Here is a 14,884-nt window from a genome sequence, read left to right on the forward strand (position 1 = left end):
CTACTGTCATCACTCGGTTTTGATATCCTGCTGGCAGGAAACGTCTGTCGACGGATAAATGCTGAGACAAATTCAGCGAGAGAAGGTGTGACAAAAAAAACAGGCTCTTAGTTTTAGGGAAAGGGCAGATACCTAGTCAGTTGTTCAACTGAACGTATTCAACTGAAATCTTCCACATTTAACCCAACCCCTCAATCAGAGAAGTGCATGCAAATTGGGAGGTTATATCCAGTCGCGGTGGGCGGGTAAAATAACTGGGTAAGTTGTTTGCTCTATAACAGGTTAGTTCTTATGCCTTGCCACCATGATACAGTACATTCTGAAAGTATTCAGACCTTAACTTTGTCCACATTGTTACGTTACAGCTTTATTCTAAAATTGATTAAAACATGTCAATCTACACACAATACCCCATATCGACAAAGCCAAAACAGGTTTTTAGAAATATGTTTAGCAAATGTATAAAAAAATGTAAAACAAATACCTTATTTACATAAGAATTCAGACCCTTTGCTATGATACTCTAAATTCAGGCGCATCCTGTTTCCATTGATCATCCTTGAGATGTTTCTACAACTTGGGAGTCCACCTGTGGTAGATTCAATTGATAGGACATGATTTGGAAATGGACCCAACTGTCTATAAAAAGGTCCCACAATTGACAGTGCATGTCAGAGCAAAAACCAAGCCATGAGGTTGAAGGAATTGTCCGTAGAGCTTCGAGACAGGATTGTGTCGAGGCACAGATCTGGGGAAGAAACATTTCTGCAGCATTGAAGGTCCCCAAGAACACAGTGGCCTCCATCACTCCTAAATGGAAGAAGTTTGGAACCACCAAGTCTCTTCCTAGAGCTGGCTGCCCAGTCAAACTAAGCAGTCGGGGGAGAAGGGACTTGGTCAGGGAGGTGACCAAGAACCCAATTGTCACTGACAGAGCTCCAGAGTTCCTCTGTGGAGATGGGAGAACCTTCCAGAAGGACAACCATCTCTGCAGCACTCCACCAAAACAGGCCTTTATGGTAGTGATCACACAAAAGCCACTCATCAGTAAAAAGGCACATGACAACCCGCTAGGAGTTTGCCAAAAGGCACCTCAAGGAAACCAGATTATCTGGACTGATGAAACCAAGATCGAACTCTTTGGCCTGAATGCCAAGCGTCATGTCTGGAGGAAAACTGGCACCGCTCATCACCTGGCCAATACCATCCCTAAGGTGAAGCATTGGTGGCAGCATCATGCTGTGGGGATGTTTTTCCTCGGCAGGGACTGGGAGACTAGTCAGGGTCGAGGCAAAGATGAACGGAGCAAAGTACAGAGAGATCCTTGATGAAAACCTGCTCCAGAGGATTCAGGACCTCAGACTGAGGCGAAGGTTCACCTACCAACAAGACAACGACCCTAAGCACACAGTCAAAACAACGCAGGAGTTGCTTCGGTACAAGTCTCTGAATGTCCTTGAGTGACCCAGCCAGAGCCCTTGAGAGGATCTGCAGAATAGAATGGAAACTCCCCAAATACAAGTGTGTCAAGCTTGTAGCGTCATACCCAAGAAGACTTGAGGCTATAAATCGCTGCCAAAGGTGCTTCAACATTGAACTGAGTAAAGGGTCTGAATACTTATGCAAATGTGATTTCAATTTCAAATTTTTATACATTTGCAACAATTTCTAAATTATGGGTTAGTGTGTGTAGATTGATGACGGGGGTAAAAACTATTGAATCTATTGCTGTAACGTAACATTTTGAAAAAGTCAAGGGGACTGAATACTGTCCGAAAGCACTGTGTGTATAGGCCTAATGCCGAGACAATAAGACAGAGGCAGAATAAATTCAACCACACCTTTGTTTCGTCACAAAACCAGAGAGCAATACGTCAGGTGAAGTCCACAAAGCATTTTACATGTATCAAACAGTTACATGACCTACAGCAGGATCAAGCAAGTTAATGTTTCCTACATTTTCAGATTCTAAATCAACGGTTGTTTAGTAACCACGGAGAGTTACTGCAAGTCTAAAAGAAAACAGGAGCTGCCTCCACTATTCCAGCACCATTTCAACATCAACTCACTTATGCTTAGTCTAATATAGTGACAACTAAAAGATACCAAAAACAATTAAGTCCAAGCTAAATATGAAGTAGCTAAATATGGTTAGCATCACCGTTATAAGCATTGGCCAGTGTGGAGAACTAAGTAAAACCACAAATCCAAATCACTATCTCCATGCATGGCTTATTTTAGGTAAGGGACAATTTTAGGTAGCTAGGTAGCCAACCACTGGAGGTTAACGACACAAAGATGCAACAATTCAAGTTTTTCTGTAAATTCCATTCTGTTTTTGATGTGATTGGTGTGAAGCCAAATCCAAACTGGCTTCCGTTAACACTTTTTAGCTCAATGCTGGTTGGCTATTATTTTTATGAAACACCGAGACAACATTTTATCTTTCATGTTCTTTTTTTAGGTACATTTTTTGGGTAAGCCTGGCATCCATGAGTACACGCCACTTGTTATATAGTCTGTCATATTGTGCAGCAGAGACCTATAAAACTTCAGTTCAGATACAGACAAATAGGCCATCTGTAATTATTTCAGGCAAGAAAGAATGAACTACTTTCTCAAAACCTATTTTGGACATCTGAAGAGTGGGCATGGCTATGAGACGTCTGAAGAGAGAATATCAACAGTACAATCTGATATTGTGACCATGGGCACCCTCTCTTGCATCAGCAGTTAATTATGTGCCCTGATGACAGCATGGCTTAGCACACCCAGCATACGGGAAGAAGAGATGCAGAGTTACTCTATATCCAGCCCTGGACAACACTGGCAACAGCTGAGGGGGATCATGTACACCCACAGGGTGTTCGCCTCAGGCACCATTGTGAATAAGAGATAACCAGACATAGTATAAAACCTCAGCTATCTGGGAAAGTAACACCTGTTATAAAAGGCCTTTCTCTAACAGGAAGATAAGGACAGTTCATGTTTTTCTACCCTGTGCTGGAAGGGGAAGCCACAAATAACTATTTCCTGTCATTCCTAAAAAGAGCAGAAAGTTAGAGTTATGTAAAGCAAAGAAAGGACAAGGGACATTGAGAAACACAAAACATTTCAACGTCAGTATCCGTCGCTTAACTTCACTAGGGTAGGGGGCAGCATAGGGAATTCTAAAACTGTTTGAATGAGGTCTGAGTATAACAGAACTCATATGGCAGGCAAAACCCTGAGAAAAAAATACAACCAGGAAGTGGGAAATCTGAGGTTTGTAGTTTTTCAACTCATTGCCTATCAAATATACAGTGTATATTGGGTCATATTGCACTTCGTAAGGCTTCCACTAGATGTCAGTCTTTAGAACCTTGTTTGACGCTTCTACTGTGAAGTGGGGGCAAATGAGAGGGGATTGAGTAAGGTCTCTCCCAGAGTGCCATGAGCTGACCACGCGCGTTCACGTGAGAGGTAGCTTGCGTTCCATTGCAATTCTAAAGGTTGGAACATTATTGAAGATTTGTTAAAAACATCCTAAAGATTGATTCTACACATCGTTTGACATGTTTCTACGGACTGTAACTTTTTGACTTTGTCTGCACCTAGTGATCGCCCCTCATGAATTTTGATTACTGGGCTAAACGCGCGAACAAAAAGGAGGTATTTGGAGATAAATGATGGACTAACAAATCAAACATTTATTGTGGAACTGGGATTCCTGGGAGTGCATTCTGATGAAGATCATCAAAGGTAAGTGAATATTCTGTTGACTACACAACATGGCGGATATCTGTATGGCTTGGTTTCGTGTCTGAGCGCTGTACTCAGATTATTGCATGGTGTGCTTTTTCCGTAAAGTTTTTGGAAATCTGACACAGCGGTTGCATTAAGGAGAAGTGGATCTAAAATTCCATGCATAACCGTTGTATCTTTTAGCAATGTTTATTATGAGTATTTCTGTAAATTGATGTGGCTCTGCAAAATCACCAGATGTTTTGGAACTACTGAACATAACGCGCCAATGTAAACTCACATTTTTGGATATCAAAACTTTACCGAACAAAACATACATGTATTGTGTAACATGAAGTCCTATGAGTGTCATCTGATGAAGATCATCAAAGGTTAGTGATTAAATGTATCTTTTTTTTCCTTTTTRTTTTTACTCCTGTACATGGTGTGCTTACGGCTAAGTTCAGAAGAGTCTGTTATATCATATTACAAAATGTCCCGTTAGAGATAAAGCCTCGCCTATATAACACCAGCATGAACTAATATAGATAACATGCAAGTAACTGATTAATCCAGGCTGGAGCAGGAAGTTCATCACCAGAGAACGTGTTTCCTAGGCTACTGTGACCGAGGATCTGACCGCCTGGTCAACAAGGCCTGGGTATCCGCCTCCCTGTGGTCCAGGGGAATTCTGCACACTGCAGCTGTTCTGGGGAAAACACATGTCTTCCACAGGCCCAGGAGCAGGGAATATCTAACCATGGCCCTAACTAAACTCAATCTACTAAAATAAACACTACATGTGTCAGGGGAATGCCGATTAGGGGGGAGCTGTGGGGGGGTTTCCTCAACCTGTCAGCACAGCTGGGTGCAGGCGAAGACAATCTCTGAGCGACATTGGCTCTCCATTCCTACATCAGTTTATTCCAGTTCAGACGGTTCTCACGCTGTGTCTAGAGACATACGGCTCTACATACAGCTCTCCTGCCACGGTTCTCAACCTGCTGGGCTAAAAATACTCTGCCTCATGGGGTGTGTAGCTAGAAATCTCCACAGCTGATAAACACAGCTATGTGTTCTTTGGAAAAACTTGGAGAATGTTTAAATGTAGTACATCAACCTTCCATTGAGATGCCTTAACAGAAGTCAAGGATAAATGACCCAATTTAGCCCATTACCCAAGCAGCAAGAACAGAAGCGCTCTTTGATGCAAATACAGGTAACAGACAAAATAAAAGGAAACGCCAACATAAAGTGTCTTAATAGGGCATTGGACCACCACGAGTCAGAACAGCTTCAATGCACCTTGACATAGATCCTTCAAGTGTCTGGAACTCTATTGGAGGAATGAGACACCACTCTTCCACAAGAAATTCCATTATTTGGTGTTTTGATGGTGGTGGAAAAAACTGCTCTCTCAGGTGCTGCTCCAGAATCTGCCATAAGTGTTCAATTGGGTAGAGATCTGGTGACAGACGAACATGGCATAGTTTACATCGTTTTCATGTTCAACAAACCATTCAGTGACCTCGTGCCCTGTCGATGGGGGCATTGTCATTCTATGGGGGCATAGCCAAGGTCGCCATATTTACACATGACCCTAAGCATGATGTTAGTTAATTGCTTAATTAACTCAGGAACCACACCTGTATCCCTCATTTACTCAAGTGTTTCCATTTTGCCTGTACTCTTAGAGCAGAACAGCGTATTAATTTTACAGCCCTTCAAATTCACAGAAAGTCAGAAATTCCTCCATACAGATGCCACAGGACACTAAGACTAGTTTAACAAAATGTTTTGTTAAGACCTAATGTTGGATATTTAGAAAGAGGAGATACGATCATTTAAGCTAGTGCGTTCTTTATGGGTTGTGGCTGAAGTGTGCGTGAGTGAGTGGCTGAACCTGTGAATATATGCATATACATAGACCATTTGTGTAGCGCTCACACCCAGCGGGGAAAGCATACCGCTCATAACTGAACTCCGGCAGTGTGATAAAGGCTGCAGCCACGGCCTGCCTTTCCAGAAGCTGCCCGTACAATGCACACACCATATTTGATGGAACACAGCACTTTGTGGAGCCTCGTAGGGGGGGGGGCAACCATTTCCAGAATTAAAATACACTGGACCATTCACATGAGAGCTGCCTTATCTGGGTAAAAACAGACCAAACTGACATAGCTAGAATACTATGATGCCAAAAGAGCATTTGGAATAGCAGCTAAGAATGTAGATTAGATTACYCAGGGATGGAAGATATTAGCTTCTAGCCAACAGCCACACACAACAACAAAAAAATGGGCATCATTTACTTTACTCAACGACCATTAAATATCTTCCATGCCTGATTGGGTGATTAAACAAACGGACTAGAGCCTCTGCACCAGCAGATAACTGCTCTCCAACTCGAGAAGGCACAGAATGAAGACCAGCGCTCCATTGAACCCATCTGCAGTCTGTCGACACAGGACATTGACTGACTTTATTAGGGACTCATCAGCAGCATCAGCCCAGACATGGCCAGATGACCCTCCTTTAATGTGCCAATTAAGAAACAGGTCTTCATCAAGCAGCCACAGGCCATTGTGTTCCTGACCATTTCTACTTTAATGATGTGTACTGCCAAGGGCATGTTTCTCTGATCAAAACAGCAGCCCTGGCTGATCAGACCACACGACCTTCTCTCTACTGTGGGATTGGATAACCATGGAAGCTTCAATCTTTGACTTAAAATTAGATTGTAAAACAGTGGTAGGGCTGGGCAGTAAACTGCATTTTACTATACACATCAGTATTGATGCACAGACCGGTCTGGATTTCTATTTTACCTTACATAATGGTATTTGTCAATGTTTCGTATGTTAAACAGAAATGTAAAATTGATGAAAGTCAAACAATTCTGGAAATCGCCAATTCTTACTGCCAGTAAGAGACTGCTAACAGTCAAGAACTGCCAATTTGCTGAGAAGCATCCAGCTGCAGATGATGCATGCTGACGCCGCCTGGTCTGCGAACCTCAAAATTGTATTTTTTAGATAGTATGTGTGCGTGCAAACGGTAGACGTTTGTTGGTCGCGTGTATCGCACGAGTCAGTAGCTTTGTTGCAGGGCATCAGTGTGCYACGCACACACCAACTGTTGGTGGCGGTAACGCACCATCCTCTCCGGCACCATTAGACCCGTCTGAGCTTGTCTGTGTCCTGAGAAGGACTGAGAAGACTATCTGCTGGAGCCAGACCCTATTGAATTTGCTAGCAAGAGCTTTGGGTATGCATGCACATGTACTTTTGCACCATGAATAGTGCCTGTGAAGCAGCACTGGCGCTGAAGGTACTTTTGGAATGTGCACACATGCCAAAAGCACATTATTATTTTTTAAATGTCTTTAAATCGGCACAATACCCCTTGTGGCAAAAGTAAGAACTGCCATTGAATCCACTGAAAATACATGGTCAATAACAATGTTGTTTCCATCCACAGTAAAGTCATAACGTATATAAAATAAACGACAGCTGTGATGGAAACAGGAAGTACAATTTAATAAATGCCGAAAGATACTGTAATTTGTTAATTTGACATGGTGGGATCTTTGTAAAATTCATTATGCAAGAAATGGCAGTGGAAAAGCCTTTACAGGCTGACTATACCGCTCGCTCGGTTGCAAAATAAATTTTGAAATCTATATTATTCAATTATTGCACCAACGAGCGTCTGCATTGCCAAGGGCTAAAATAGAAGTCAGTTCTATTTGTGACGCAGATCGCGGTGCAAGTCCTGCCTCTCCCATCTCCTCATTGGTTTATAGAAGCAGGTTCCCACGTGCCACCTCATTGGTTATACCCACGTGGGTGACTGAAAGACGAACACGGTCAGTGGGGTAATGCACCTAATTTATGAAAGTTGCCCATCGCAATATAAAGTCAAGAGAAGAAAAAGCCTAGGAGGAGAGATGACTAGAAGCGATTCGGTTGACCGTTGTGTGGATTCATTGTCGGAGTAGAGGACCTTGTGCATTTCAGGTAAAATAACTCTTGTTTATATCCCAGGACAAATTAGCTAGTAACAGCAAGCTAACTAAATAGGACAAATTTGCTAGCTAAATAGGACAACTTAGCTAGCAAGTGCAAGCTAGCTAGCTAAATTGCCATAAATGTTTAATGCTTTTCGACCTGTCCCCAAATTAATGTAATTGGTTCAGAGTTTGTTTGGATATTTTAACCTGCGTGTCGTGAACGCGTTTGGTGTGGGGGGACAAAATACATGTATGCACGATGGCGCACGCGAGCAGCCGGTTTGGGTTCCGTGTTAGGCGCAAATATTAATGTAATAAACATGATATGGAAGTAAACTTGGAGTCAAATGATGACATGGCGTACGGTCCTTCTACTACGACTCGGGGAAACCATGCAGTTTATTAGGCTACAGATTAAATAAGTGATGAACTTCACAGGGTGGTGAATGTGCACGGTATGCGCTTGATGCTCCTTTCCAGTAAATGTTGGTTTTATTCTGGTGACATTATGATCAATGCTCGACTCCCGTTTGACAAATACATACATTCTTGCACTTACGCATAATAATTTTATCATGTTGACCAAGGTTTCCCCAACTTGCAGCCCACGGGTGGTTTTATTTGGTCCCCAAAGTTTGGAGCAAATACATTTTTGCTCAAGTTGGAAATAAGACTAAAAACACCAGCAAATCAACTACAGGTGATTTTAATATTTTGGAAATCTGTTCCAAAGTATTCCCACACAGAGATGTACAGTTGAAGTCGGAAGTTTACATACACTTAGGTTGGAGTCATTCAAACTCATTTTTCAACCACTCCACAAATTTCGTGTTAACAAACTATAATTTTGGCAAGTCGTTTAAGACATCTACTTTGTGCATGACAAGTAATTTTTCCAACAATTGTTTACAGACAGATTATTTCACTTATAACTCACTGTATCACATTCCAGTGGGTCAGAAGTTTACATTTACTAAATTACCTGTGCCTTTAAACAGCTTGGAAAATTCCAGAAAATTATGTCACAGCTTTAGAAGCTTCCGATAGGCTAATTGACATAATTTGAGTCAATTGGAGGAGTACCTGCGTATGTATTTCAAGGCCTACCTTCAAACTCAGTGCCTCTTTGCTTGACATCATGGGAAAAATCAAAAGAAATCAGCCAAGACCTCAGGAAAAAAATTGTATACCTCCACAAGTCTGGTTCATCCTTGGGAGCAATTTCCAAACGCCTGAAGGTACCACGTTCATCTGAACAAACAATAGCACGCAAGTATAAACACCATGGGACCACGCAGCCATCATACCGATCAGGAAGGAGACGCATTCTGTCTCTTAGAGATTAACGTACTTATGTGCGAAAAGTGTAAATCAATCCCAGAACAACAGCAAAGGACCTTGTGAAGATGCTGGAGGACAGTGGTACAAAAATATCTATATCCACAGTAAAACAAGTCCTATATCGACATAACCTGAAAGGCCGCTAAGCAAGGAAGAAGGCACTGCTACAAAACCGCCATAAAAAAGCCAGACTACGGTTTGCAACTGCAAATGGTGACAAAGATCGTAGTTTTTGGAGAAATGTCCTCTGGTCTGATGAAACAAAAATAGAACTGTTTGGCCATAATGACCATTGTTATGTTTGGAGGAAAAAGGGTGGGCTTGCAAGCCGAAGAACACCATCCCAACCGTGAAGCACGGGGGTGGCATCATCATGTTGTGGGGGTGCTTTGCTGCAGGAGGGACTGGTGAACTTCACAAAAATAGATGGCATCATGATGTAGGAAAATTATGTGGATATATTGAAGCAACATCTCAAGACGTCAGTCAGGAAGTTAAAGCTTGGTCGCAAATGGGTCTTCCAAATGGACAATGACCCCAAGCATACTTCCAAAGTTGTGGCAAAATGGCTTAAGGATAACAAAGTCAAGGTATTGGAGTGGCCATCACAAAGCCCTGACCTCAACCATATATAAAATTTGTGGGCAGAACTGTGTGCGAGCTCTGTCAGGAGGAATGGGACAAAATTCACCCAACTTATTGTGTGAATAAGACATTTGACCCAAGTTAAACAATTTAAAGGCAATGTTACCAAATACTAATTGAGTGTATGTAAACTTCTGACCCACTGGATTAAATGTCAGGAATTGTGAAAAACTGGGTTTAAATGTATTTGGCTAAGGAGTATGTAAACTTCCGACTTCAACTAATATATATATATATATATATATATATATATATATATAAAATATATATATATATATATAACTGCTCAAAAAATAAAGGAACACAAAAATACACATCCTAGATCTGAATGAATGAAATATTCTTATTAAATACTTTTTCTTTAACATAGTTGAATGTGCGGACAACAAAATCACACAAAAATGATCAATGTAAATCAAATGTTATCAACCCATGGAGGTCTGGATTTGGAGTCACTCAAAATTAAAGTGGAAAACCACACTACAGGTGATCCAACTTTGATGTAATGTCCTTAAAAAAGTCAAAATGAGGCTCAGTAGTGTGTGTGGCCTCCACGTGCCTGTATGACCTCCCTACAACGCCTGGGCATGCTCCTGATGAGGTGGCGGATGGTCTCCTGAGGGATCTCCTCCCAGACCTGGACTAAAGCATCCGCCAACTCCTGGACAGTCTGTGGTGCAACGTGGCGTTGGTGGATGGAGCGAGCATGATGTCCCAGATGTGCTCAATTGATTCAGGTCTGGGGAACGGGCGGGCCAGTCCATAGCATCAATGCCTTCCTCTTGCAGGAACTGCTGACACACTCCAGCCACATGAGGTCTAGCATTGTTTTGCATTAGGAGGAACCAGGGCCAACCGCACCAGCATATGGTCTCACAAGGGGTCTGAGGATCTCATCTCGGGAACCTAATGGCAGTCAGGCTACCTCTGGCCAGCACATGGAGGGCTGTGCGGCCCCCCAAAGAAATGCACCCCACACCATGACTGACCCACCGCCAAACCGGTCATGCTGGAGGATGTTGCAGGCAGCAGAACGTTCTCCACGGCGTCTCCAGAACTCTGTCACGTCTGTCACATGTGCTCATGTGCTCAGTGTGAACCTGCTTTCATCTGTGAAGAGCACAGGGCGCCAGTGGCGAATTTGCCAATCTTGGTGTTCTCTGGCAAATGCCAAACGTCCTGCACGGTGTTGGGCTGTAAGCACAACCCCCACCTGTGGACGTCGGGCCCTCATACCACCCTCATGGAGTCTGTTTCTGACCGTGTGAGCAGACACATGCACATTTGTGGCCTGCTGGAGGTCATTTTGCAGGGCTCTGGCAGTGCTCCACCTGCTCCTCCTTGCACAAAGGCGGAGGTAGCGGTCCTGCTGCTGGGTTTGTGCCCTCCTACGGCCTCCTCCACGTCTCCTGATGTACTGGCTGTCTCCTGGTAGCGCCTCCATGCTCTGGACACTACGCTGACAGACAGCAAACCTTCTTGCCACAGCTCGCATTGATGTGCCATCCTGGATGAGCTGCACTACCTGAGCCACTTGTGTGGGTTGTAGACTCCGTCTCATGCTACCACTAGAGTGAAAGCACCGCCAGCATTCAAAATGACCAAACATCAGCCAGGAAGCATAGGAACTGAGAAGTGGTCTGTGGTCACCACCTGCAGAACCACTCCTGTATTGGGGGTGTCTTGCTAATTGCCTATAACTTCCACCTGTTGTCTATTCCATTTGCACAACAGCATGTGAAATTTATTGTCAATCAATGTTGCTTCCTAAGTGGACAGTTTGATTTCACAGAAGTGTGATTGACTTGGAGTTACATTGTGTTGTTTAAGTGTTCCCTTTATTTTTTTGAGCAGTGTATATATATATTATCGTATACAAAATGTAAGCAAGGTTTGAAATTATTAGGTTTTAGTCAAATTCTGTTCCGGCCCCTTGACCATCTGCTCAAGAAAAATATAAAAACTAAATTCCGAAGGGTGAATCTAGTTGATGATCCCTGACGTAGACTACCCTATCCACAGAGCCTACCAGCACTATCTGCCAGCTGTTGGTTAAGACCAGAGTAGGCACAATTGAGACAAAACTAAAATCGGTAGAGTTTAAAATCCATGGAAACACATTGAACATTGGATTTTTATTTGGTGAACGAAAACTTAAGCGAAAAAGTATATTGAATGCACTGTTATTTATCCGCAACAAGTCAGTTTGGTGGAAACACACCACTGGTGGAAAATTGCAGATATTTCCTTTGTGCGGATCCCCAAAAATATATTTTTTAAAAATGAGTCTCACCTTTCCACAGACAGTTCATATTAGTGTGTATCCCAAACTGTTCGGACGCTACAGACAGAAGTTGGCAGATCGGCTGTACCGACTTCAGACGAGTCACAAAACGCTTGTGGGGGTCTTACAGGCAAAACAGAGGACACCATCGTGTTAATGAGAGTCATCTTTCCAGAGGGGTCATAGTAGTTTGTAGGCCAAGCCTTTTAAAACGCTAAAGACAAGTATTTTGTGTAGATCTTTGACAAACAATGACAATTAAATCATTTTTAATCCCACCTTGTAACACAACAAAATGTGGGAAAAAGTCAAGGGGTGTGAATACTTTCTGTAAGCATTGTGCATTTTTAGGCTATTCAAATAACAGATGAAACTCTTACATATTATTTTATTTATTTTTAAAATCGGGGGACAGCCATGCATAAACCAATGAAGCGTAGCCTTCAGTCATATTCCTAGCCTATCAAATGGAGAGCGAGCGAGCGAATATAGGCATTTTTTTTTTTTTTTTTAAACAGCTAGACAAGATAGTAAGTCGCCCAACCCTAACCCAGACACTGTGATATGGACAGGGTAAAGCAATCAAACACAGAGCAACAATATCATTACATTTTAGTCATTAAGCAGATGCTCTTATCCAGAGCATACAGGAGCAAATTGAGGTTGTGCCCTGCTCAAGGGCATATAAAACACATTTTTCACCTAGTCGGCTCGGGGATTCAAACCAGTGTCCTTTCGGCTACTGGCCCAACGCTCTTAACCACTACGCTACCTGCKGCCCCATGAGGGCCAGCATGCTTACCGAGACAAATCACAAAGTAGAACAATTGCATAGAGAGCTCCATACCAAGATGAGATGCACTACTATGCTGGTAACTATTAGTAGGATACACAGCTAGCTTCTCTACACTTTTTGGTGTAAATCTTCAGATCGGTCTTTACAGCTTAATCAAAGCCAATGCGTAATTTAAACTTCCCTCATTCCCTGCAGGCATTTCTATACACCAAGAGTCAAGTCAATTGCCAGACCTCATCGAGAGACTGGCCTCTGGTCAGAGGAGACTAAGCCCATGGTTAAGACATCCGAGGAGGCTTGTTACACCACAGTTCTGTGATCTGTTGACATGGGATCAGATCAAATACAACTACGCAGGTCATGGATTAGATCATGTCCAACACCTTGTGATGAAAACTGCAGTTTGCCCTTAAGTTTAAGAGGGCACTTTTAATATGGACAAAATAGCCTTGGGTGGAGAGAACCAGGGAATGTCTATTGAAATCAAAAAGACACTTTTAGCAGGCACCTGGGCAAGTGAAATTTGTTTTGCCTAAACTTTTCTAATTTCTAAAGTTTACTAACGCTCGGTACAGAATGTTCAGAGTTTAAGGAGGTAGTGTTCAAACACATTGTGAGCCATTCCTGGCTCTATGGAATGGGGTCCAACCTAAAACATAACAGCAGGTATATGCATGTTAAGGCCATTCAAGTCTGCCATACGACAGAGCAGACATGAAAAATGTGCTTTATGAACCAAAGCGAAGAGGAAGAAAAACAGTGATGTTGCATAATGTTGAGGGAGGGAGTAATTCATTTTACTGTGGCAAAGGCAAATAGCTCTGGTTAACGTCAAGCAGCTTGTATTGCACCCACAGACTGATCCTGTCTAGGCTTGCATGCAAGCATTTCACAAGGCATGTACCCAAAGAGAAAAGGCCCTGAACGTGTTGTTCCAGGAAGTTTATGGCTTTTAAATTTAAAAAAAAGTACAAAACCCATATCCCTACCCTATAGCATACTAGGCAATAAGACCAGCGCCTCCTATTCAAAGCTTAACATCGGACTCCGCGCAAGAAAAAACATATTGTTGGATATTTTCCTAGCAAATAGAATTAGAAAGACAACTGCGGAGCACTAATAGGCCTATATCCCAGTTATCAGCACTAGATCAATAAGCATGACGTAGGAAATACATTGACCTGGTTGTGTACACAGAGATCCGTGTCATATCAACAACAAAAAAGAAAATGGCACAGTAACATTCTACAAGTCTAAACTAAATATGACGACCAACAACGTAACCGGCTAGACGACAAGACTGAAGCAGTATTCCTTCCTTCAAAGGCAACAGTCAGCCATAAAAGTAAGGTTCTCCCCTGAGCTGGCACAAGATAAGCTGGTTATGTGGAAAGCACACACGATCTACATCTTAAGAATCCGCACCTTTTTTTCAATATTTGCTTAAAATTACATACCAAAATATAACTGCCTGTAGCTCAGGACATGAAGCAAGGATATGCATATTTTTGATACCATTTGAAAGGAAACACTTTGAAGTTTGTGGAAATGTGAAATGAATATAGGAGAATATAACACATTAGATCTGGTAAAAAGAAAATAAGGGAAAAAAGTGTTATATTTTTTTGTACCATCATCTTTGAAATGCAGGAGAAAGGCCATAGTGTATTATTCCAGCCCAGGCGCAATTTAGATTTTGGCCACTAGATGGCAGCAGTGTATGTGCAAAGTTTTAGACTGATCCAAATAACCATTGCATTTCTGTAAAAAAAAAGTGCATCAAGACTAAACCAATTAGGCACATTTGGGCATCAAGGCTTTCTTGGCGTTTCAGCTCTGTTCTAACGGTCTGTAATTACCTGGCTGTGTTTTAGTGGTGCTAGCCTAACTGTTACAAAATCCAAAAGTCATGGAAGTGGAAGGGAGAAAATGTAGTTCACAATACAGTGTGAGAAGCATTTTATTCCAGATAGTCGTTATCAAGATTTGATCTAGGAGCTGACAAACTGTAAAACACTGATGAAAACCGGTTTACCTCCATCGCTAACATTTGACAGAGTCTTGTCGTTGTCAAACAACAACA

The 14,884-nt window shown here is 42.3% G+C and overlaps 1 protein-coding gene across 1 annotated transcript in view; it reads right to left on the reverse strand.

The window, feature by feature from the left end:
* Positions 1 to 14,884, reverse strand: part of LOC111952225 (homeodomain-interacting protein kinase 3) — a 49,287-nt gene that overhangs the window by 15,758 nt on the left and 18,645 nt on the right. The window lies entirely within an intron of this gene.

The sequence above is a fragment of the Salvelinus sp. IW2-2015 genome, linkage group LG26 (assembly GCF_002910315.2).
Source record: "Salvelinus sp. IW2-2015 linkage group LG26, ASM291031v2, whole genome shotgun sequence".
Classification (NCBI taxonomy): domain Eukaryota; kingdom Metazoa; phylum Chordata; class Actinopteri; order Salmoniformes; family Salmonidae; genus Salvelinus; species Salvelinus sp. IW2-2015.